We start from the raw sequence: 25,368 nt of genomic DNA on the forward strand, positions 1-25,368 counted from the left end.
TTCCTTGATGTTTTTACTTGTATGTTGTTAAGAACTAGTAGGACCCTACCCTATGTTTTCGGCCATGAAGGGATTTAATACCCTAAGGAGGCTCAACCACAAATCTAGCTTGCTTATGTTTTACCTTATGAAAAGATATGGAAAGTAACATAAAGCCCTTGAGATTCATGTTGCTTAGGGTTAGGTTTTTCACATGATAAACTTTCGGCCAACCTAAAATGTAAGGCTTAGGCAAGCCTAAATTCAACCCTAACATGTTTATGTTCCTCCCCATGATATGCCATGAAATTCATAAGGTACTCACATGCTTGTAATTTCTAGAAGAGGTATCAAGTATGAAGTTTTTCCATAATATGTTGTGAATGTGCTATTGATGTTTTATACTTGTATGTTGCTTAGAACTAGTAGGACCTTACCTTAAGGTTTCGGCCATTAAGGGATTTAATACCTTAAGGAAGCTCAACTTCAAATCTAGATTGCTTATGTTTTACCCTACGAAAAGATATGAAGATAACATAATGCACTTGAGATTTCATGTTGCTTAGGGTTAGGTTTTTCATGATGAACTTTCGGCCAACATGAAATGTAGGGCTTAGGCAAGCCTAAATTCAACCCTAACATGTTTATGTTTTTCTCTATGATATGCTATGAAATTTATAGGGTACTCATATGCTTAGAATCTATGCTTTTGTAGCATTCGACCACTTACACTTGGTGAACTTAGGAAGCTTGAACTTTAACCTAATATGCTCATGTGAATGCCTATGATAAATACATGGAAATTGATTAAGATTCACATAATTACATGCTATTGTAACCAAGTTTTGGACCATGTATGTTTCGGCCAAGATGGATTTAAAAACCTAGGAAGCATAGAACCTAAATCAAATATGCTTATGATGTTCCTTATGTTAAATGTTATAGAAATGAATGTGGGTTCATATGCTTGTATGATTTCATGAAACCTAAATGAGCCTATGCATGTTTCGGCCACCCTTAGTGGGTTGAGAATTTAGACTAAGATATGACTCAATATGTACTTCCCTTGCCATGATATGAATTAGGAGAAGTTAACTTGTGATCCATGCATGATCATGTTTCTTTTTCCTCCCATGATATATTATGTTGCTTGTTTACATATACTTATAAACCATGCATGAGAATGATACCTAAAATGGCTATGTGCCCAAATATGATGGCTATGTGCCCAAATATGGTGGCTATGTGCCCAAAGACAAGTATGATGGCTATGTGCCCAAGTATGCATGGCTATGTGCCCATTTATGCATACCTTATAATGACATGAATGACATAAACATGATATGCTATGAATGACATGAATGTGATATGATATGAATGACATGAACATGATATGCTATGAATGACATGAACTTGATATGCTATGAATGACATAAATAAGATATGCTATGAATGACATGAATATGTTATGAAAAGATAGAGATATGATATGACATGTATTTTACTTTGAATGGCTTGTACCAAAAGGGTGGGCTCCTTATGCGCCCCTAGGTCAAATTACGGGCCTAGTAAAGGGTGGGCTCCTTACGTGCCCCTAGGCCGAGCTACGGGCCTAGTTTCCTAGTAGGTTCAAGACTAGCTACCTTGGGTCTACTTAGGATGCGCGTATTATGTATGTATGTGGTACTAAGCCGGGCCCCTTTCATGTTGAGATTATTTTCAAGTACTATATGATATTGTTTTAAGACATCTCACACATGACATAAATCATGTTTTGAAAGGCATATTGCACATGACATTTCCCATGTTTTAAAGGACATCTTGCATCCATGCTTACGATATGATGAAAATAATGCTTACAGATATGCTATGATATGATGCCTTGATGTTATGAAAAGAAATGTCATGATGATTTCACTTATGCTCTGATGTACCTCCATGTTATGATATGATTTATACCATGATATGATGATTTCTTATGTTGAGATATGATTACCATGATATGATGATTTCTTATGTATGATATGATTTATACCATGATATGATGATTTCTTATGTTGAGATATGATTACCATGATATGATGATTTCTTATGTTATGATATGACTTATACCATGATATGATGATTTCTTATGTTGAGATATGATTACCATGATATGATGATTTCTTATGTCATGATAAGATTTATGCCATAATATGTTGTTTACCTTACGTTATGTTATTATTAAGATTCATGCCATGATATGATATGTGTTAATTACCTGATGATATAAGCGCCATTTATTCTATAATGTATGATATGATGATGTTACATGATACGTTGGTTTTGTGAGTAGGAAAGGATCTCACTAAGCCTTGAGTGCTTACAGATACTTTTCCTTGTACCACAGATAAAGGTAAAGAATGGATAAACTAGAGGCGCAGCAGGAAGGGGCAAGAGATGTGTGATGGTGACTTGGCTAAAGAAATAAAATGACCTTCTTAAGTGAACTTATGAATAAAACATTATGTTATGTTGATGTCTTTCATGATTTCATATGCATGTGTTAGAAATGAATACTATGACTATTTAAGTTGAACCATGTTATTTCATACTCATATGTTTAGTATGTTACTCTATGCTTACAAACATAGATATGCTTCCGCTGTATATATGTATGAATGTCTAAGTTTACTAAGTCTAAGGGTAAGAAAGTAACCCCGCCCTCACTAGGCAGGAGTGGTGAAAGGGGCGGGCGTTACATTAGTCGAGCGTACTGATCGGGCCAGCTCAGAGAGACCGTTGGCTGATCAGTCGACCAAACATAAGGATCGGTTGATAGAACCCAAGCTCGATGCAGAGAGACTGCACCTGGATGGAAGGCTGGGCAGGTACAACGGGTTCGATCGACCGAACCTGGGGATCGGTCGACCGATCCCTCTTGAGTCAAAACTTGATCCCGAAAATCAGGTTATCCGATAAGTCTTGGAACCCCTATATAAAGGGGTCTCGAATAGCTGTTCAAGAACAACGAAAAAAGCAACCAACTCTCTGTGTTTTATTTTCCAAGCAATAGATTTATGCTCTCAAAGTGTAAAAGGCTTCTCCACCTTCAGAGAAGGAGACGTTTCTAGTGCGCTTTCAAACTGCCTTGGATTAACAACCATCTTGGTTGTAACCAAGTAAAAACACTGAGTCTGGTTTTCTCTGTTCATTCTTTTTAATTCTGTTTAATTTCATAACTATTGTTTTATTTGAGTTGAATGTTTGAGGAGGGTATAATTTTGATTGCAGGCAATTCACCCCCTCTTGCCGACCTTCGCTGAACCAACATATACTGTCAGTATCTACATGTTAGAGTTATGCACCATCTTGCATGATTGCATGCTGAGTGATTGTCGGCTCCATTATTGTTGAGCACATCGCCAGTTACATGGATCTGCACACACAACCACTCATGGGTTAGTGGTATATCAGGCAGGGTGTGTTACAGTAGGTTGCTCAGTCAAGGGTTCTGCTGGCCCGCTCATGGGTAGTGGTGACACAGCGTGGTAGCAGGACAGGGATCCCTCCTCTGGATCATTTTAGGGAGATGAGAGCATTGAGCTCCCCCACTTATGATTTGGGGTAGGAGGATAGGTGTACTCCGTCAGCATCCTATTCACTCGGTCACTCAGGAGTAGTGATGGCAGAGTGCACAGTTGTCATAGCCCTACCTACTCGGTCTCACCATCGCGTGTGAGATGGCTGACTGGCGTCAGGGGTGACCATGTCATTTTTGCATCATATGCATGGATTGCATTTATTGTTTGTGATTGCTGCACTTTGGATGTTGTATTTTTGTGGATGAATATGTTTAACATGTATACAGGTTACATTATGTATTTAGTCTGATGACCCTTATATCAGGATAGGAGGCCCTGGTGAGTATAGTTCTTCTCCCCTTGTTCAGTTTTGCATTTCCTGTTATTAGTTAGGAGACTATACTCCATGATTATTACTGGTAGCTATTTCTTACTATGCATGTTAGATTGATACCTGCTGGGTTGTTGAACTCACCCCATTGCATTATTCCTATTATGGGTAGATGATTAAGCAGTTGCTTGGAGGTATCCTGTCTGCCGGTCTCATGTCACATTAGAAGACGGTTTACCTTGCATCATGATTTCTTTTCATATATTCTTTATTGTTTTAGCATTATGATGGTGTTTAGCCATGTGGATATTTTATTGTTTTTGGTGTTGTATAAGTTTGACTTTGTTTTGAAGTTTGCTATGTGGAGTTGTCAATGTTTTGTTGTGGTTGTGTAAGCCTAGCCGACTAGCAGTCTATGTGTTATTTTTATTTGTATGAGCTTTCTTTCATCTTTCGTTGTGTTTTTAGTACAGCCGTGTGGGCTGTTTAGTATATATAACTGCGTGGTTATGTTTTTAGTACAATCGTGTGGGTTGTTTAATATATAACTGCGTGATTGTGTATATTCTAGTCGTGTGGGCTGATGTATTTTGTTTGTGGATGTAGTTATGTTTCATATTTTCATCGATACAAGGGAGATGCTGCCGGATTTTTCCTCTTGCAGGGACTCCCTTGGGGTGTGACAAGATTAGCCCTTTTTGTTATGTGAACATCTCTTCAATTAATCTATATGTTTGTATGTTTCTTGTTTGATAAAATATGTGTTTATAGTCTGGATCTATCGTATTAACACAATCTTATTGCCAAAAGGATGAGATTCATATCTCATGAGGGTTTAGGGATGAACCAAAAGGAGAACCCGACCCTTTAACCCATAGAAAACCAAGACGTGGAGAGTCAGATACGAAAGTGCAGTATGCCACGAGGAGTCCTAGGCCGTCATAGAGCTTAATGGATCAAACCTAATTTGTTGTCATGCAGTAGGAAAAGTGGTTAATTAGAAGTCATGGGATCTAGTGACAGGGTCCCCTCTAGGTTACGATCACTAGTTATGATCTTACTGAAAGTAGACAATGATTAGGGTTGATACACCGTTATAGAAGAAAATGTTCACATAGGATATCATAGGATGATCTACTTACATAAATACCCATTAAGGATAGGAAACGAAACATAGATTAGGTGTTTATAATCATTTGGAGTGAAACTGAAGTCTTAGAATTGCCTTCACCACTACCTACTTTTTATGATTTCTCTGCATCTCTCTCTCACCTCTCTCTACTCTAGCTTTCCTTCTTGTTTTAGTGACACACAGACCCTTGATTGTCTTGATAACCTATTTTGCCATTCTGACTAGTACTTGATTCACAGTCCTCGTGGGATTGATATCTTTTATTACTTGACGACATCTCCGTGTGCTTACGGATTTGCCACCACATCAAAGCCCCTTACATAGTTGAGAGTATAGACATGAAAAACTGAATTATAGAAGTTAAGAATGAGTGTGTTAATTTTACAACTAGCTCTAGGAATTATTTATAACCCCTGGTCAAAAGTGATCATTGCTAATGTGGCACATCTGGGGTGCATCCAATGGGCTGACTCTTATCCTTGTCACAACGAAGCTCTGGCTATGCTGGCAGATGGAGACACCTCAGTTCATCAAAGGTTCCTTAGTTCTGTTGATGTGGACTTCATTGCTTATTCGCTCTGCAACAACTCCTGACATTTGAGGTACCTCAGTTTATCTGAGGCTCCTCTAGTGGTTGGCTTCTTAGGAGCCTCAAGACAACTAAGGCGCTCGAGTCATCAGGGCTCCTCCAGTCAATGGAGATGCTCTGAATGGTTAATCACAATAGTTGACCATTATTTGTTCTACATGCCTGGGTGATGATTTGGCCATCCGGAGTTGAGCTCATCCAAGCCCAACTTTAACCTTCTCCTCAAGCAGACTTCCTCCTGATTTCTCATCCCTCAGATGCACCTCATGCGCCCTTCTCACTCTACCAGTGTACTCTTCTACACTGTCTAGTTCCTCTGATGCACCGAGCCCATCGACTCCCTTCCCGAGCCATCTTTCTCGCTCGCTGCATCTTCTGCTTGACTTTTTGTGTTCCTAAGTTCCTGCACACATAGAGACAAGTCATCAAACACACATGACCTAACTTAACTTAGTTGATCAACATCAAAACTAATTTAGGGTACTTACAAAATAATAACTAAAATAATTGAATCAATAGAGTAGCACAGCGGAAATAGAAATTACTTAAATTGATTCAATCAAGTATAGTAAAGCAATGTGAGTAGCAAGGACATAATGTGACAAGTGAGCATGCAAGTAGTTGATCAACCAAATTAGAAATGTAGACACACACAACAATTATAAAAATATGTTTCTTATTTCTAATTTCTCCTTTCTAGAAAGCCTCTCGAGGTGAGAAAACCTTACAAAAAAAAGAATCTAAAAAGTTAAACATGTTGGTGCAGGTTGCACTAATAATCTATGTATAATAAATAGGATAAAGTTAGATGTGTTATTTGTCTAACTACTCTAACAAGTGTGCAGGAGTTGACTAATCTGAAGATCCTGACACCAGGCTGAAATCCAACTAGGTCTGCGGGCCTGATAGCTAGTGGGAAGTCTAAATAGGTCCGCGGGGCCTGATATCTGGCAAGAAGTCTGGTTGGGTCCACAATACCTAACAACCGGCCAAAATCCAGTTGGGTTTGTGGATCTGACAACTGGCAGGAAGACCTGGTGGGTCAGAGGCAAGTCAAGTGACTGAAAGTGGTAAGTGAAGGTAAGCAACTGTAGGAGAGATCCAGTGAGGACGCGTTCCCCGTTGAGAGAACTGTAGGCATCGATCCAACTTAGGCCCATTTGGAAAACCTAAGTTGAGATCTTGAATAGGTCCTGGTCTCGTGGAGATAGGATCTAAATAATACTCACATTTTATCATGTTGTGTTAACATTGTTTTATAGGGTAAAATATATTTTTCGATTTCCTGGACTAACCTTTTTTTGTAGGTGGAAGATGTTGAAGAAAAGGGTCTGGGCGCTCAAAGTAGGCTTGGCCAGCATGTATTGAGGGTGCCTAGGTGATCCGAGCACCCGGACATGGTCCAGGTGCTTGGAACCGAAAAATCATCCACAAACTGACGTGGAGCAGTTGATTGGCCGAGCCACGTGGTCCAGCCGCCTAGAGGGGTTCCAAGCCCCTCGAATGGACCTATGTAAAGGTCTTTAATCCAGAGCTTCAGAACAATAACTATGACAAGTTTCTCTCTTGCTCGGTGCTCCAAAAAAGCTCCTGCAATGCTATGAAGCTCCTCCGACAACCTATGACCAAGACTTTCCCATTTTGTTGTTGTTGGTAACTTTTATTTCCAGTTCTTGTACTTAATTCCTATAAACTTTTTGTAAACTATTAGTGATTTGTACAATGAAAACACTCGACGAGTGCAGACCTTGGAGTAGGAGTCGTTGAAGGCTCCGAACCAAGTAAAGGGCTGAGCCATGTGGTCCAGGTGCCTGGAATGGACCTATTTAAAGGCCTTTGACCCAGAGCTTCAGAACAACTATGACAAGTTTCTCTCTTGCTCGGTGCTCCGAAAAAGCTCCTGTGAAGTGCCTCCGACAACAAGCGACCATGACTTTCCCATTTTGTTATTGTTGGTAACTTTTATTTCCAGTTCTTGTACTTAACTCCTGTAAAATTTTTGTGAACTATTAGTGGATTTTCCAATGAAAGCACTCAACGAGTGCAGCCTTGGAGTAGGAGTCGTCGAAGGCTCTGAACCAAGTAAAACTCAGTTTGTTAGCATTGGTTTATTTTTCTTCCGCTACGTAACTTTGTTTTAATTCAAATTCTTCAACAATCGCTATTCACCACCTCAAGCATTCTTTCCAATCCTACAAGTGGTATCAGAGCTAGTACCACTCTGAATTGGTGCAACCACTAATCAGGTAAGGGGTGATTTGTTTTCTCTTTTTGTTAGGATGTATACAAAAAGCCTAGCTTTTGGTATAAACATTTATCTAGAAATAAGAATCACATTGGTCAAATGTCTACATTTATGATAAATGTAGTTGTTCATTTAATTTATATTGTAGATAACATGGTGTGTGGTGTCACACACAAAAGATCATGTTATCGGTTCCTTATAAATTATAAACAGTAACTCACGACCAAGATGGAAAGGAACAAACCATTGGAAGGTCGTAGTGTAATTAGGTATTAGTTTATCTTAACTATATAATTACACTAGTACACTTAGAGTGTATTGAGTAGGACCATTAGAGGTCATTCCTTTTATACTGACTTTATGAAGGAACAAAGATCTTAGTTATTATGGAAGTGTGTGCTCTTAATCCTAATATAATAACAAGCACATATATTTGATATTTATTTTTTTAATATATCAATGGGTGAGATTTAGTTCGATAAATCAATAAGCCCGATAAGTTGGAAAATGATATCACTTATAGTGTGTGTTGTTGATTATAGAAGGAAACTGTGTCCTAGTGATCTAGGTTGATAATGCCCCCAAGAGGAGTTCATAAGGATTGTCATGTTAAACCCTGCAGGTAGATTTAGTCTGACATGACGATAAGGTTGAGTGGTACTACTCTTGGACTAAGATATTAATTAAATGAGTTGTCAGTAACTCACTTAATTAGTGGACATTCAATATCTTAAACACAAGGAGACTAACACACTCATAATAAGAAGGAGCACAAAATGTAATTTGAGATTGGTGCGGTAGTTCAATAATAGTTCTTTAGTGGAATGAATTATTATTGATGAAATTAAGTTGTGTGTTCGGGGTGAACACGGGAAGCTTAATTTCATCGGGAGACCAAAACCAATTCCTCCTCTCAGTCCCTATCGTAGTTCCTTGAGCCATGTTGGTGGTCGGCCAAAGCTTGGCTCCCAAGCTTAGGTGGCCGACCACTAGAATATTAAAAAGGATTTTTATTAAAATTGTTTCTTATGTGGATATCATGGTTTTAAAAGAGAGTTTAAAAATTAAAAATTTCCTTTTATAGCTTTCTACAAAAGATTAAGAGAAGAGATTAATCTCTTTCCTTATTTGTAGATTAAAAGGATGGTTTTAATTTTTGGTTTAAACTTTCTTTATTTGTAAATCATCTACATGTTTAAAAGAGAGTTTAAAATTTGAAATCTTTCCTTATTTGTTGATTAAAAGGTGGATTTTAAATTTTAAGAAAACTTTCCTTTTTAACCATGTTCATGTTTTAAAAGAGATTTTAAAAATTAAATATTCTCTTTTATAAGTTTCTACAAGAGATTAAGAAAAGATTTGATATCTTTCCTTATTTGTAGATTAAAAGAGATTTTAATTTTTAGAGATAACTTTCTTTTTATCCACATGTTTAAAAGAAAGATTTTAATTTATAAAATTTCCTTTTTATTAACCAATCATGAAGGGATGAAAATTATTGGAGAAATTTTTATAAATTTCTAGAAATAAATCAGGAAGTTTTAATTTTTGTTTTAATTAAAACTCTCCTTGTTTTGGGGAAAGTGGTGGCGGCCATTGCAATTGAAAAAAAGAAAATTGTTTTAATTAAAATAATTTTTCTTTTTCATGGCAAAGGAATTAAGGAAATTTTTATTTAAATTTCCTTATTTGCCAAGACCAAGGATTATAAAAGAGGGGGTAGAGGAGGCTTCATTGTGAACGACTCTATTATTCTTTTCCTCCCTCTCTTCCTTGGTGGCCGACCTCTTCCTCTTCTCTCTTCTCCTTCTTGTGGCCGAACCATCTTGTTCTCTTGGAGTACTTGTGGTGGCCGGATCTAGCTTGGAGAAAAGGAGAGAAAGGAGGCTTCACTTTTGCATCCCTTGGAGCTTGGTGGTGGTGGCCGAACCTCATCCTTTCTTGGAGTCATGTGGTGGCGGAACCTTGCAAAGAAGAAGAAGGTGCTTTGGTGGTTCTCGTCTCGGAAGATCGTTGTCCACACAACGTTCGGGATTAGAAGAGGAATACGGTAGAAGACCTAGAGGTTTTTGTTTGCAAAAGAAAAGGTATACTAGTATTTAATTTCCGCATCATACTAGTTTTATTTCTTTGTAAAAATACCAAATACAAGAGGCATGCGATTCTAGTATTTCGAATTTGTTTTCGATGTTATGTTCTTTTGTTTTTCTTTTCCTTGTGATTTGATTGTTCTTTTTGGTTGACCTAAAGTTATTTAAGGAAATTAAATATTAGCTTTCCTTAAAAGGCTTTGTCTAGGCGGTGGTGGTTGTTCCCATATCCAAGAAGGCCATGTGCCTCGCCATGCAATCCTGGAAGCCAATTTTAGAAATTAATATTTAATGGAATTAATAACCTAGGTGATTTGGATCGAACGTGTTAAGTTCCGCAGGAGATCCAAGTCTAAACCTAAAAGAACAAATAAATTAAATTTTGGATCAAACGTGTTAAGTTCCGCAGGCGATCCAAGTTTAATTTAAAAGAACACATGGTAGCTAGGAAAAGGTTCAGACCTTTGTACAAAATTTTTGTACAGTGGAACCATTAGGTTTTCCGAGTAGCAACCAATAATTGGTATCAGAGCTAGGGTTTTGCCTCTGTGTATTTGGTATTAGTTTAATTATGCACATGTCATACATAATTTAGGCAGGATAATAGTAGGATGTGCTAACTTTGTGGATGCAGGATCCAACTATTATGGATTATAGATATTGTGTGTGTGATTGGACCCTTGGACATGTCAAGGGCATTTTATTGTGTGTGCATGATTGTATTATGAAATACAGCAGGAGCTGTATTTAGTTTTATTAGGATTTTATTTTTGATCTAGTTACATGTACATTTCTTTTATGGAATATAGGATCGATGGATATAAATTTTATTTTATGTTCGATCTAGTTTACATGTACATTCCTTCGAGGAATATAGGATCGAAAAATGTAAAATTCTATTTATGTCGCGGATCAAATCTTGCAAGGCGTGGAACCTTTTGAAGACCAGAGGCGCAGTGGAACAAGGAGCAAGATGGATGCGACAACTAGACCCGGTGACGGTGGCCAAAGATGGCAGTAGCTAGGGTTGGCGATACACGGAGGACAATAATAGATAAAAGCCATAATAGTTGAAGAAAACCTGTGTACCTGCATTTACCTCCCTCCATATCCGTGGGACCGGCTCTAGGGGGCCGCTGATGTGGCGGTTCCACATTTTTTTTCATAATAGTTGAAAATTAGTTTTTCTATTTATTGCTTTTTATGCTGTGTTGTGTGTGTTTGTTAGTATGCATGTTAAGTAGGCTAGCATAGTCAAAATTCCTCACTTTAAATAACTAAGTGGGAGAGGGATTTATTTTTTAATAAATTCCACGGTCTCCATTACTGGTTTATAAGTGATGCAACAAGCTTGCGCGTTGGCTATGAGTGTCTTCCTCCATATCGAATGAGCTTGTTTGCGGATCACTAGATTAAACTTCCATTTTGGATGACTATAGGAAGTTAATTAAGAGCGTGTGATCTTCCCCATCGGAAGGGGTACAATCTTATTAATGGACTTAGTGTCAAGTAATGGTATACACTTAGGCACGTCTAATAGTATCCTCCCCATCGGAGTCACTGCTATTATTTGTGTGACCAAAGAAAACCAACTATTAATTTGTCAAATAAATAGGTTGACAAGATAATAAAATTAAAAACCCCTCTTACAAATGTTTAATTTTGTATATGTCCACACTATCGTGGCATACAAAATTCACGGTGTTTGAGGTAATTTTATTTGTCATAAAGATTTATTGACAAGATAATTAATGGGTAAACCCCTCCTCTTACAAATGTTTAATTTTGTATACGTCCACACTATCGTGGCATGCAAAATTCACGGTGTCTGAGGTGTTGGTGAATTTAAATAATATTGTTTGAGGAATCAATGTTATTTTAAATTCAAAAGTCTTGACCAAATATTTGATCAAAGAAAGATCAACTATTAATTTTATTCGTCATAAAGTAAAGTTGACGAGATAATAAAATTAATGGATAAAATCTCTTCTTTGATTTTGTATACGTCCACACTATCGTGGCATACAAAATTCATGGGGATTTTAAGGAATTGATCTTGACCAAATATTTTTGTGATTCTTAGGATTTAAAATGTTTGTCAATTCCCTAGTTGTTATACTATAGAAAAGACTAAGTAGTCCCAATTGTAATGATTGAAAATAGGACTTGGACATTAAGGTAGTCTGTCTTCTTAGAACAAAGAACAATATAGGTGTATTTAATTCATTAGTTGAAACATGTTTAGTGGTGTTATCTACCAGAACCTGGAGTGTAGATACAAATGCCATTAATCATGTCTGCAATTCATTGCAGGGTTCCAGGAAACCCGACAACTAAATGAAAATAAAAACACCATCCACATGGGCACTGCTATAAAAATGGCAGCTGTTGCAGTGGGAGATGTTTATTTTTTGATAAGAATAAAATATGGATTTTAAGTAATTGTCTTTACGTACCAAGTTTAGAAAGAACTAGTTTTCAATTTCTAAACTATTCAAAGAACTTGATATTCTGCCTCTTTTAATAACAAAATTGTTATTAAGAAAAAGTGGGAAGTTATCTGTTCTGGTACGTTGGTTGACAATTTATAAATCCAATAACTTCCACGATGCAACAAATGGAAATTAGTAACACATCTTCTAATTTTAAGAGAATGCAACCTTCGGAAATGAACCATTTATATCTTTGGCATCTAAGGCTAGGTTATATTTACTTGAGTAGGATTCATTGGTAGCTGATGAACTTTTGGGTTCATTGGTAGTGGAAATCTTTCCAACCTGCGAGTCTTACTTGGAAGGAAAAATAACCGAGAAACTTTTAAGTATAAGGGGTATGGAGCCAAAGATACATTGGAATAGGTTCATTCTGATTTGTGTGATCCTATGACAAGAGTTAGTATCGAATATTTCGTCTATTTTATAGACAACTATTCAAGATACAAATACATTTACTTGATGTGCCGCAAGACTAAGTGCTTTGATTAGTTCAAAGAGTACAAGGTTGATGCGGAGAAATGTTAAAGTAAAAGTATCAAGTCACTATGGTAAGATCATAGTGGAAAGTACCTCTTGGGAGAATTTAGGAGTCACTTATCAGAAGTCGGGACTCAATCCCAATAAACTGCACCTAGTACACCCCAACAGAATGGTGTAGTAGAAAGAAGGTATAGGACTCTTATGGAAATAAGTAGATTGATGATGAATTAATTTCCAAATTCATTTTAAGGATATACACTAGAAATAGAAGTGAACATAGTACCTTCCAAAGTCAGAACTCTCTACTCATATAGAATTGCTGAATAGGCGAAAGCCTATTTTGAAGCATATTTGGATTCAGGTAATCCAGCACATATGCTGAAGAGAGACATTGATAAGTTGGATATGAATTCACTTGTTTATGGGTTATCCTAGAGAAACGAAAGTAGGTTTATAGTCTTAAAAATCAGAAGGTCATTGTTAGCATCAATGACTGATTTTTAGAAGAGGACTATATAATGAACCACAAGCCCATAAATAAACTTGTTCTTAATAAAGGACATGTCTAATCTAGTACCAACTGTACAAGATGAAATATCACAAGAAACTGCAACACGTATCACAATTGATACACAATTATAGACAGTGCCTAATCGTAGTGGGAGGGTTGTCAAACAACCTAAAAGATTCATGTTTTGGGAGAGTATTTTAGACTTGATCCCAAATGAACATGAGCCTGATCCCGAACATATGATGAAGCACTCCAAGATAAAGATGCAGCATCTTGGCAAAGAGCAATGAATACAGAATTAGAATTCTAATAAAATCTGGAAGCTTGTAGAACCACCAGATGGTGTAAAAGCCATTGGGTAAAAATAGGTCTACAATAGGAAAAGATGGATAGACAGGAAGGTGGAAACTTTCAAAACAAGGCTTGATGAAAAAGGAAACTTTTTCACTGGTAGCCATGCTTAAGTCTATCCGGATTCTTTTATCTATTTGGCAAGCGGATGTCAAGACAGCATTCCTTAATGGAAGTCTTGAAGAAAGCATCATATAAAGCAACCAGAAGGGTTCATTGCAAAGGGCAAAGAGCATCTTGTGTGCAAGCTCAATCAGTCTATGGACTGAGGCAAAGCTTCAAGGTCTTGGAACATCTGGTTTATCAAAGTAATCCATACCTATGGATTTATTTAGTAAATAGATAAAGTCTTGTGTATACAAAAGGTGTGATGGAAACGTGGTGGTATTTCTTGTACTATATGTAGATAACATTTTTGGTAGTTGGAAACAATATCAAAATGTTGTCAGAAGTAAGGGTATGGTTGTCCAAACAATTCGATATGATGGACTTGGGAGAATGTATATATTCTTGGGATCAAAGTAATAAGGGATTGCAAGAAAAGAATATTTTAGTTATCGCAAGCTTCATATATCGAAAAAATCCTTGCTCGTTTTAAGCATGCAAAACTCCAAGAAAGGTTTCTTACCTTTTTTAGTGTAACGACCCAATTTTCCTCATTAGGAGTTCTAAAAGTTCTTAAAAATATTTAGAAATATTCTAGAGATTTTTAGAAATTTTTAGAGTATTTTTATGTAATTTTTGGAGGTCGTTTGGTATTTTTACAAAACGAAGGAAGTTTCGACAAAAAAAATGTCCAAGCCGAGAATTGAACCCATGACCTTTGACTCGGTCAAAACCCAGCTGACCAGGTGTGCAAACAGATTTTTCTGTTTAGAAAAGGTAGCGAATTTATTTAAGATAGTTAACAAAATATTGGATTATAAAAGGGATAAGTTGATCTTGGATTTGTTTGTTTAGAAAAGGTAGCGAATTTATTTAAGATAGTTAACAGAATATTATAAAAGGGATAAGTTGATGTTGGATTTGTTTGTTTAGAAAAAGTAGCGAATTTATTTAAGATAATTAACAGAATATTGGATTATAAAAGGGATAAGTTGATGTTGGATTTGTCTGTTTAGAAAAGATAGCGAATTTATTTAAGGAGTTAACAGAAATATTAAGTTATAAAAAGGGATAAGTTGATGCTCTGTTTTCCCGTGACTTAAACCATTCTCTCCTTCTCTTCTGCGTACGATGGTGGAGCTCGGGCAGAAAACGAAAGGGAGTTAGGGCATCAACTCCGGCGGTCGGCCAAGGTCCTAGAAGCCCTTTTTGTTCGGTTGTGAGTCCAAGAAGAAGGTATGTGCTTCTCACCTGTAGTAGGAGTAGTTTCGAACCTTTGTTCTTCTTGAATTTGAAGCATGAGAAGCATTTATAGTGCAGATTTTTATGTAGGCTTATAGTGCAGATTTTAATTAAGCTTGTAGTGCAGATTTTTAATTAAGCCTATAGTGCAGATTTTAATTAAGCATATAGTGCAGATTTTTATGTAGGCTTATAGTGCAGATTTTAATTAGGCTTATAATGCAGATTTTTATGAAAGCTTATAGTGCAGATTTTAATTAAGCTTATAGTGCAGATTTTAATTAAGCTTATAGTACAGATTTTTAATTAAGCATATAGTGCAGATTTTAATTAAGCTTATATTGCAGATTTTTAATTAAGCTTATAGTACAAATTTTTATTTAAGCTTATAGTGCAGATTTTTGTTAAGCATTAGTGTGCAGAATTTTATTAAGCTTACAAGTGCAGATTTTATTAAAATTATAATGCAGATTCTTAATAAGCTTGAATGCAGATTTTGATTAAGCTTATATGCAGATTTTTGTTTAAACATTTCAATTTTTAAAGAAGCATTCTTTTATTAGAAGTATTAACAAGTATAAGAAAAATAAAGAAAAGAAAGAAAAGGCCAAGGCCTTAAGTAGATCCTAAAGTCAAGACTTTAGGGATTTTGGCACACAAGGTGCCTATTAAAATGCCAAGGCATTTAAAGAAGAAGTAATTAAGATTATAATTATTTTACTTTTAAGAAGAGGCTAGTACCCGACTTCCAAGGTTGTCGTTAAACAAATCCAGGTGTCCAATTCCGAGGTCTTGGCCCTGGTAGACCGAGTTCTGCTCTTTTAGGATTGGTGGCTCGCTACCCCAACCTATTAAGGGAACGCGCATAAGATGGTACTACGCCTGGGCCCAAGAAGAAGTTGATTATTATTTTGAAGTATTATAAGTATAAGTTTTTGAACAAGTAAAATGAGTTTTACATAAACGTAAAGTATTAAAGATTAAGTTTAGAACAAATGAAATAAGTTTCATATAGTTCTAAAAATCAGTAAGTTTAGTTCTTTATTCTACCATGTTTATCTAGTAGATGAGTAGTTTTTCATGTTTACCGATTAGATGAGCAGCTTTCATATGTTTAGCTTTATTCCTAGCATGCAGTTTTATTCTTGTATATCATGAGTATACAATTTATAGTGCTTTGCTATTGATTATGCATGAGAAGTTTTATTTCTAGTTTCAGTACTTTTGACATGAGCAGCTTTATATGTCTTCTTTTAAGGCATTCAGTTTCTAGTTCTTTTCGTATACATGCACATTCGTGTTTTGTGAGTTAGATAGCGCTTACTAAGCAAGTTTGCTTATAGTTGCATTTCCTCTTACTGCAGATAAAGGAAAGGAAAAGTTATAGCAAAGGAAGGCGACAAGGAGGTGCGGATGGATGTGTGATGTCTGGACTATAGAAGCCTTGGGATTTAGCATAAGAATTTATTAACAAAGAGTTGAGTAGAATTTATTAGATGAGTCATTTAGTCTTCCGCTGCTAGTTAATTGTAAGTTTTGAGTTCTCCGAGAGTTTTAGGAATTACTATCAACATGTGTACAATGTTAGTTAAGATAAGTTAGTAGTCCAGTAGCGCTCCGCCCTCACAGTACAGTAGTAAGGAGGGCGGGGTGTTACATTTAGCATGGAGTAACTTTATCTAAAGAGATATCTCCGTAGACATCAAAGAAGATAGAGGAAATGAAGGCAGTTCTTTATGCTTCGGCTATCGGAAGCCTAATGTATGCTATGCATGAGATCAGAAATCTGTTTTGCCAAGGGCATAGTTAGCAGATATCAAAGTAACCCTGGACAAGGACAGTGGACTGCAGTAAAGCATATATTGAAATACTTTAGAGGCACTAGAGATTATATGCTAGCTTACAAAGGCAGTTAATTTGGTCCCTGTGGGTTGCACGGATTTTGACTTCCAATCGGATAGGGACAATAGTAAGTCAACCTTGGGGGTTTTGTGTTTACTTTAGGAGGAAAAGTCATAAATATAGAAGAGTGATAAGCAAAGGTGCTTTTCGGACTCCACCATAGAAGCTGAGTATATGGCAGCCTCTGAGGTAGCCATAGAAGTTGTATGGCTCAGATACTTCAAGATAGACTTAGACATGATTTCTTGTTTGCCCAAAAATTATTATAATAATAGTGGTGCAATAGCAAACTCGAAGAAACCATGAGTCTATAAGGCAAGTAAACACAATAGAGCGCAAGTACCACCCAATACGAGAAATCGTATAAATGAGGAGAAGTTGTTGCTGCCTAGATTGCATCAGGTGATGACCTATAGATCCTTTCACTAAGGTCCTTAAGGTAAGAGCTTTTGATGGGCATGTTGAAGGGTTGGGAATCAGATGTATGGCAGCAGATATGACAGCTTAGTCTTTTAGTATAAGTGGGAGATTGTTAGGATGTATACTAAAAGCCTAGCTTTTGGTATAAACATTTATCTAGAAATAAGAATCACATTGGTCAAATGTCTACATTTATGATAAATGTAGTTGTTCATTTAATTTATATTGTTGATAACATGGTGTGTGGTGTTACACACAAAGATCATGTTATCAGTTCCTTATAAATTATAAACAGTAGCTCACGACCAAAATGGAAAGGAACAAACCATTGGAAGGTCGTAGTTTAATTAGGTATTAGTTTATCTTAACTATATAATTACACTAGTACACTTAGAGTGTATTGAGTAGGACCATTAGAGGTCGTTTCTTTTATACTGACTTTATGAAGGAACAAAGATCTCAGTTATTATGAAGTGTGTGCTCTTAATCCTAATATAATAACAAGCACATATATTTTATATTTATTTCTTTAATTTATCAATGGGTGAGATTTAGTTCGATAAATCAATAAGCCCGATAAGTTGGGAAATGATATCACTTATAGTGTGTGTTGTTGATTATAGAAGAAAACTGTGTCCTAGTGATCTAGGTTGATAATGTCCCTAAGAGGAGCTCATAAGGATTGTCATGTTAAACCCTGCAGGTGGATTTAGTCCGACATGACGATAAGGTTGAGTGGTACTACTCTTGGACTAAGATATTAATTAAATGAGTTGTTAGTAACTCACTTATTTAGTGGACATTCAATATCTTAAACACAGGGAGACTAACACACTCATAATAAGAAGGAGTCCAAAATGTAATTTGGGATTGGTGCGGTAGTTCAATAATAGTTCTTTAGTGGAATGAATTATTATTGATGAAATTAAGTTGTGTGTTCGGGGCGAACACGGGAAGCTTAATTTCATCGAGAGACCAAAACCAATTCCTCCTCTCGATCCCAATGGTAGCCTCTTGTATATAGAGATTTATACCCATCACATACCCACCTTCTTACCCATCCAATGGGGCCGGCCAAGCTAGCTTGGAACCCAAGCTAGGGCTGGCCAAGACCAAGTAGATGAGCCAAGTTGGTGGCCGGCCAAAGCTTGGGTCCCAAGCTTAGGTGGCCGACCACTAGAATATTAAAAAGGATTTTTATTAAAATTATTTCTTATGTGGATATCATGGTTTTAAACGAGAGTTTAAAAATTAAAAATTTCTTTTTATAGCTTTCTACAAAAGATTAAGAGAAGAGATTAATCACTTTCCTTATTTGTAGCTTAAAAGGATGGTTTTAATTTATGGTTAAAACTTTCTTTATTTGTAAATTATCTACATGTTTAAAAGAGAGTTTAAAATTTGAAATCTTTCCTTATTTGTTAATTAAAAGGTGGATTTTAAATTTTAAGAAAACTTTCCTTTTTAACCATGTTCATGTTTTAAAAGAGAGTTTAAAAATTAAATATTTTCTTTTATAAGTTTCTACAAAAGATTAAGAAATGATTTGATATCTTTCCTTATTTGTAGATTAAAAGAGATTTTAATTTTTAGAGATAACTTTCTTTTTATCCACATGTTTAAAATAAAGATTTTAATTTATAAAATTTCTTTTTTATTAACCAATCATGAAGGGATGAAAATTATTGGAGAAATTTTTATAAATTTCTAGAAACAAATTAGGAAGTTTTAATTTTTGTTTTAATTAAAACTCTCCTTGTTTTGGGGTAAGTGATGACCGGCCATTGCAATTGAAAAAAAAGAAAATTGTTTTAATTAAAATAATTTTTCTTTTTCATGGCAAAGGAATTAAGGAAATTTTTATTTAAATTTCCTTATTTGCCAAGACCAAGAATTATAAAAGAGGGGGTAGAGGAGGCTTCATTGTGAACGACTCTATTATTCTTTTCCTCCCTCTCTTCCTTGGTGGCCGGCCTCTTCCTCTTCTCTCTTCTCCTTCTTGTGGTCGAACCATCTTGTTCTCTTGGAGTCCTTGTGGTGGCCGGATCTAGCTTGGAGAAAAGGAGAGAAAGGAGGCTTTGCTTTTGCATCCCTTGGAGCTTGGTGGTGGTGGCCGAACCTCATCCTTTCTTGGAATCATGTGGTGGCCGAACCTTGCAATGAAGAAGAAGGTGCTTTGGTGGTTCTCGTCTCGGAAGAGCGTTGTCCACACAACGTCCGGGATTAGAAGAGGAATACGGTAGAAGACCTAGAGGTTTTTGTTTGCAAAAGAAAAGGTATACTAGTATTTAATTTCCGCATCATACTAGTTTTATTTCTTTGTAAAAATACTAAATACAAGAGGCATGCGATTCTAGTATTTCGAATTTATTTTCGATGTTGTGTTCTTTTGTTGTTCTTTTCCTTGTGATTTGATTGTTCTTTTTGGTTGACCTAAAGTTATTTAAGGAAATTAAATATTAGCTTTCCTTAAAAGGCTTTGTCTAGGCGGTGGTGGTTGTTCCCATATCCAAGAAGGCCATGTGCCTCGCCATGCAATCCTGGAAGTCAATTTTGGAAATTAATATTTAATGGAATTAATAACCTAGGTGATTTGGATCGAACGTGTTAAGTTCCGCAGGAGATCCAAGTCTAAACCTAAAAGAACAAATAAATTAAACTTTGGATCAAACGTGTTAAGTTCCGCAGGCGATCCAAGTTTAATTTAAAAGAACACATGGTAGCTAGGAAAAGGTTCAGACCTTTGTACAAAATTTTTGTACAGTGGAACCATTAGGTTTTTCGAGTAGCAACCAACTCTTTTGTATTTTGAGCTTTTTTGGTATAGTCTAAACTGGTACAATTACCATTTTGGATAATTTTTTTCATTGCAAATGACTCTGAATTGGTGCAACACTAATCGAGTCTTAATATTTTTTTCCCTTCTCCCACACTACTAATCAAAGATCTAATCTTAGGATTTTTTTTTATCTTTTTTTCTGTCTTGTGTGCAAGGTTTATGGCCTAAAACGAGGGATACTCTACCGTACATCCTCCCCTCTTTAACGGTGATGACTTCCCATATTAGAAAAAATGAATGGAGGTGTACCTGAAGACTGACTTCAACCAATGGTTCAGCGTCACCAAAGCATACAAGGCACACGTCAACAGTGTCGGAATTCTAATGGACCCAAAAAATTAGAATCCGAAAATGAAAAAGAAGACTCAGATCAACTTCAAAACTCTCAACACAATACAGTGTTGGCTAACAAAGGAAGAACTAAATCGTGTCAGCCCACATAAAAATGCAAAGGAGATCCGAGACAAACTGATTGAACTACACGAAGGCACCAGTGAGGCAAAGGTAACTAAAAAGGATCCAATTTTGAATTAATTACTTAGCATCAAAATGCATGAAGAAGATAAGGTGACATGGGATGAAGCGTCCTCCGAAGAATCGGGCATCGAAGATCGGGAACATCACAACTACTACACGTTGATAACATCCAGACCGGAATCACAAAGTGAGATGGAACAAGACGATGAGTCCGAAAACGAATCAAGCCATGAGTCCACACTCATTTATGAAGGTTCGAATGAGGTATTTTCTATCCTAACCTCAAAATTCTTTAGAATAATTGAATTTTTGAATAAAAAATTAATTAAATATGAAAAATAAAATGAAACATTCCTTGAGGAAAATCAGCATCTCAAGGAATAAATTGATAGTACAAATCCCAATCAAGTTGTGAAACTTGAGGAGGAAAACACAATATTAAAAAATGAAAATAACAAACTTAAAGGATTGTTAGAAACTTTCACCACTAGATCTAAAAACTTGAATTTAATTTTTAAAACCCAAAAAGCTATATACAATAAATCTAGGCTTGTAACGACCCAAATTTTCTCATTTTGAGCCCCAAAAATAATTCAAAAATATTTTTAAATGCTATAGAAAAATTCTAGAGACTTTTAGAAATTTTTAGAGTATTTTTATGTAATTTTTGGAGTTCGTTTGGTATTTTTACCAAGAGAAAGAATTTAAAAAAAAAAGAAAGAAAAGTGTTGAAGCCAGGTTTTGAACCCAAGACCTCAGACCCGAACCAAGTTTTAACCAAACTCAGCCACCCAACCGGTCTGCGAGACTTTTGTTAATCAAGTTTGGAGTGAAATATATATAAGCAGTATTTAGGAACGTTTAAATAAATTGGAAATAAAAGAGTGCGGCTGGGAATCGAAGCTGGGACTTGGGATTTGGTTAAAGTCGGGCTGACCAAGTGTGCTAGCGATCGTTTGTTATTAAAGAAGGAGAAAAATTCTATTTAAGCAATAGTTAGGAAACAGAGAATAAATAGGAAATAAAATGGTTGCAACCGAGACTCGAACCCATGAACCGAGTTTTAAGCGGAACGCAGCCAACCAACTGCGCCAGCGGGCTTTGCTAATTTAGGAAGGAGCGAAATATTCTTAAGCAATAGTTGTTAATAAAAAACCCTAGTTATAAAAGAGGGGAAAGTTTTCCCCGAGCCCTAATTTCCCTTCTCTCCTCTCTTCGGCGTGCGACGCCGTTTCTGCCCGAGCGAGAATCAAACGAAGCCGAGCTTAGGGCTCAACTCCGGCGGCCGACCAAGGCAAGGTTCTGTGGATTCTTCACACCGCTGAGCTCCTCTCGACGAGGAGAAGTCTGGAGCACGAGGAGGAGCCGCGATTTCGAGTCTTCCGATCAGAGCTCCAAGACCTAGAAGTCCTCCTTGCGTTCGGTTGTGAGTTCAAGAAGCAAGGTAAGTTGCTACTCACCTGCGGTAAGAGTAGTTCCGAGTCGATTCAGTGTTTTCTTTGAGGTTTCGGAATTTGATTTCACTTTTTACCACCCACAGCATGTTCCTTTATTTCGGATTGAGTTTGGGCCGAATTTATGCTGCTAGGGATTTAGTTTTTGTGTTTCAGATTCTTGTTAGCCTCTCGTTTTTTGTAAAATACCGAAAATAGGTGAATATTAATAAGGGAATTTTTCGAAATTTTTGGAAATTTTTCGGGAATTTTTCGGAGTTCGTATGAACGAGTTTACGGGGATAAATACGGGGGCCCAGGAAAGCCTGTTTAGGCTACCCCATTTAAGTGAGGAAAAGTGTATTTATTTAATTCTTTTTCCTTTCCCTTTTATTTTCCTCATCCGCCGAACTCGTGATTGTTTTCCTTTCCCCAATCGTCGTTTACTCTCCCTCACTCCCGATTTCCTTGCGACGTCGAAGCCCGAACTGCTGCGGCGGTTTCCTCTCCTTCCCCTCGCTTCTCTGCCTCGAGCCCGAGCCACATTGCCGAGCTCTTTCCCCTTTGTGTCGTCTGCCCTAGTCGCCTTGCACGCCACCACAGCCGATGCCGCCGGGGTAGTGTCGACCCGCCGTCGCCGACCCCGATCCACTGTCGGTTGAGGGTTTCTGCCACTCCTCAGCCTTACCGTCGGCCCTTCTCCTCTTTCGAGCGTCGGCCACCGACCAAACTCCTATGCCCTAGACCTGCCGAAGCTCTCCAAGACGGTGCCCTACCTGGTTTGTTTCGGCGCCACCGGGTCAAATCGGATGCCACCACTGATCGCCGGAGTGGAAGGGTTATCCGGACTGCAAGGGTGTTCTGCCGAGCCACAACCAGTCTCTGTTGTGTTTGCTGCCACCACCAGAGAAGAGGAAATTAGGTATAGACTTTTGTACACTTCAACCAGAGATGTGAGTTTGGTTACTATGATGTTCTGTGGTGTTCTTGGTCTCACCTTGATCCGAATGGTAGGGAAGAATTCAGCAGAGAGGACGTTCTGTTCCATTCTGTTGAGATCTGTGGATTTGCTTGGTTCCAGCATCAACAGTAGGTTGTTTGCTGTGGAAAGTTGCTGTTGTCGATCACCACTTCCTCCTTCTTGATCTGGTTGATTTGAGGTAAGGTGTAGAGCATTTTATACATGCTATAGAATATGGTTTTGATTTGATTGTTTAGATGGATGATTATGAGTAGATTGAGGTTGTGTATATTGATTAGGGTTTGTCCTAATTTAGGGTTGGAGATTTCATTTAGCTATTTATGAGAATTGTAGCTAAATAAAAATATACACATTGATCTCACAGGACATTGACGCGAGACGAGTATCTCGACGTCCGGATCTGGATTGATTGGACCATTTCTTTTGGAGGCGGGTACTTTTGACTTATGTCATTTGATATGCTTAGTAATTAAATTAACATGTTGCATTAATTGTGTTTCTTATCTGTTTCGGTTAATCACTACCCAAATCTTACATGCTTGATTGATTGATTGGTTTTGCATCTCAGGTATATTTTACCTGTTTATACATGCTTATAGGGGTAGTGATATGCCATGCTTGACCATGTTCAGGACCTAGGTTTTTATACCTTCTGTGTACCTTTGATTCGATATGATTCGTTGACCTAGGGTGCACTTTTCTATATATATGGATTAGGTCAGGATGTTTATATGGTTATTGCCATGCATCATTTGCATGATTGCATGCTGTGCGATAGTCCGCTCCATTATTGTTGAGCACATCGCCAGTTACATGGATCTGCACACACCACCACTCATGGGTTAGTGGTCGATTCAGGCAGAGTGTGTTGCAGCAGGGACTCTGTTAGGCACCGTTGGTCCGCTCATGGGTAGTGTGACACAACGTGTTATCCGGCAGGGATTCCTCCCCGTCATTGTGTACCGGGAGATGAGAGCATTGCGCTCCCCCATTTATGATTTGGGGTAGGAGGATAGGTGTACTCCGACAGCATCCCGTCCACTCGGTCACTCATCAGGAGTAGTGACGACAGGGTGCACGGTTGTCACAGCCCTACCCATTCGGCCTATGGTTGTCTGGCGTCAGGGGTGACCAGGACGCATCATTGGCATCATATGCATGATGCATTTATTGCTTGTGTTTGTGGTTGCTGCATTTATATGCTGCATATTGTTTGGATGCCTATGTTTGACATGCATACAGGATTCCTATACCACTCGGACTGTTTGACCTTATACTTAGGACCTGGTTAGTACAGCATTCTCCTGTTTACTTCAGATGCATATTTATATCTTTCTTATATCAGGAGACTGTACGCATGATTAGTGTTAGGTGTTATTTCTTTACTTTGCATATCAATTGTACCTGCTGAGTGTTGGACTCACCCCGCCTCCATTGTTGATATTTTCAGGTTGATGCTGTCAGGAGAGAGTTCCAGTTGCTAGTCCCTGCAGACCTCGAGGATAGGATTTGGTTTCCGTTTTGGTTTCTTTTCTGTTCTAGACTATTTAAAACTTGTTATGTTTTAGATTTATTCCACCTATGGACGTTGTATGGATTTTATGATGTCGATGAAATTAGATTTGGTTTTATTCTACTACATGCCTGCCTGGACGGCAGAAGAGGTAAGTTTGTCGGATTTGAGCTTTACGAGTGTAGTGGAGTAGGGTGGATTTCGAGTCAGAGTATTATTATTACTGCGTGATTGTGTCAGCCAGAGGCTGAATATATATATAAACTGCGTGGTGATTGATTTTATTTATTGTCCGCCGTACAGGGGAGATGCTGCCGAAATTTTCTCGGACAGGGACTCCTCCGGAGCGTGACAATTTAGTGGTATCAGAGCAGGTATACGATACTTGCTGTGTGTTTTGGATTTTTATGATCTTTGTTTTCGTATTTTGCATAGTTGGTATAACCTGATACCAATTGATATTATATCAGAGCGCCAAAGTTTGGCGATATTTGTTGGATTTTCGTGTGTTGGATTTTTGAGATTTATCTGATACCAATTTATTTGGTATCAGAGCGGGTTATGATACCTGCTTTCGGTGTTCTGGTGATTTATCGGATACCTGTTTTTGGGTATTCTGGATTTTTGGATTTAGCCCAAGTTTGCGAGGCAAACTGGGTAGTTATTTTGGATTACACGGATTTTTCCAT

General features: G+C 37.3%; 1 long non-coding RNA gene across 1 annotated transcript; it reads left to right on the top strand.

The window, feature by feature from the left end:
* The first annotated feature begins 22,788 nt into the window (after nucleotides 1–22,788).
* On the top strand, nucleotides 22,789–23,590 carry LOC122030252. The gene is made up of 3 exons (XR_006125367.1): nucleotides 22,789–23,106; nucleotides 23,199–23,344; nucleotides 23,531–23,590. It is a non-coding gene; the product is annotated as an uncharacterized LOC122030252 (long non-coding RNA).
* Nucleotides 23,591–25,368: the final 1,778 nt, after the last annotated feature.

This window comes from Zingiber officinale, chromosome 10B (genome assembly GCF_018446385.1).
Source record: "Zingiber officinale cultivar Zhangliang chromosome 10B, Zo_v1.1, whole genome shotgun sequence".
Taxonomy (NCBI): domain Eukaryota; kingdom Viridiplantae; phylum Streptophyta; class Magnoliopsida; order Zingiberales; family Zingiberaceae; genus Zingiber; species Zingiber officinale.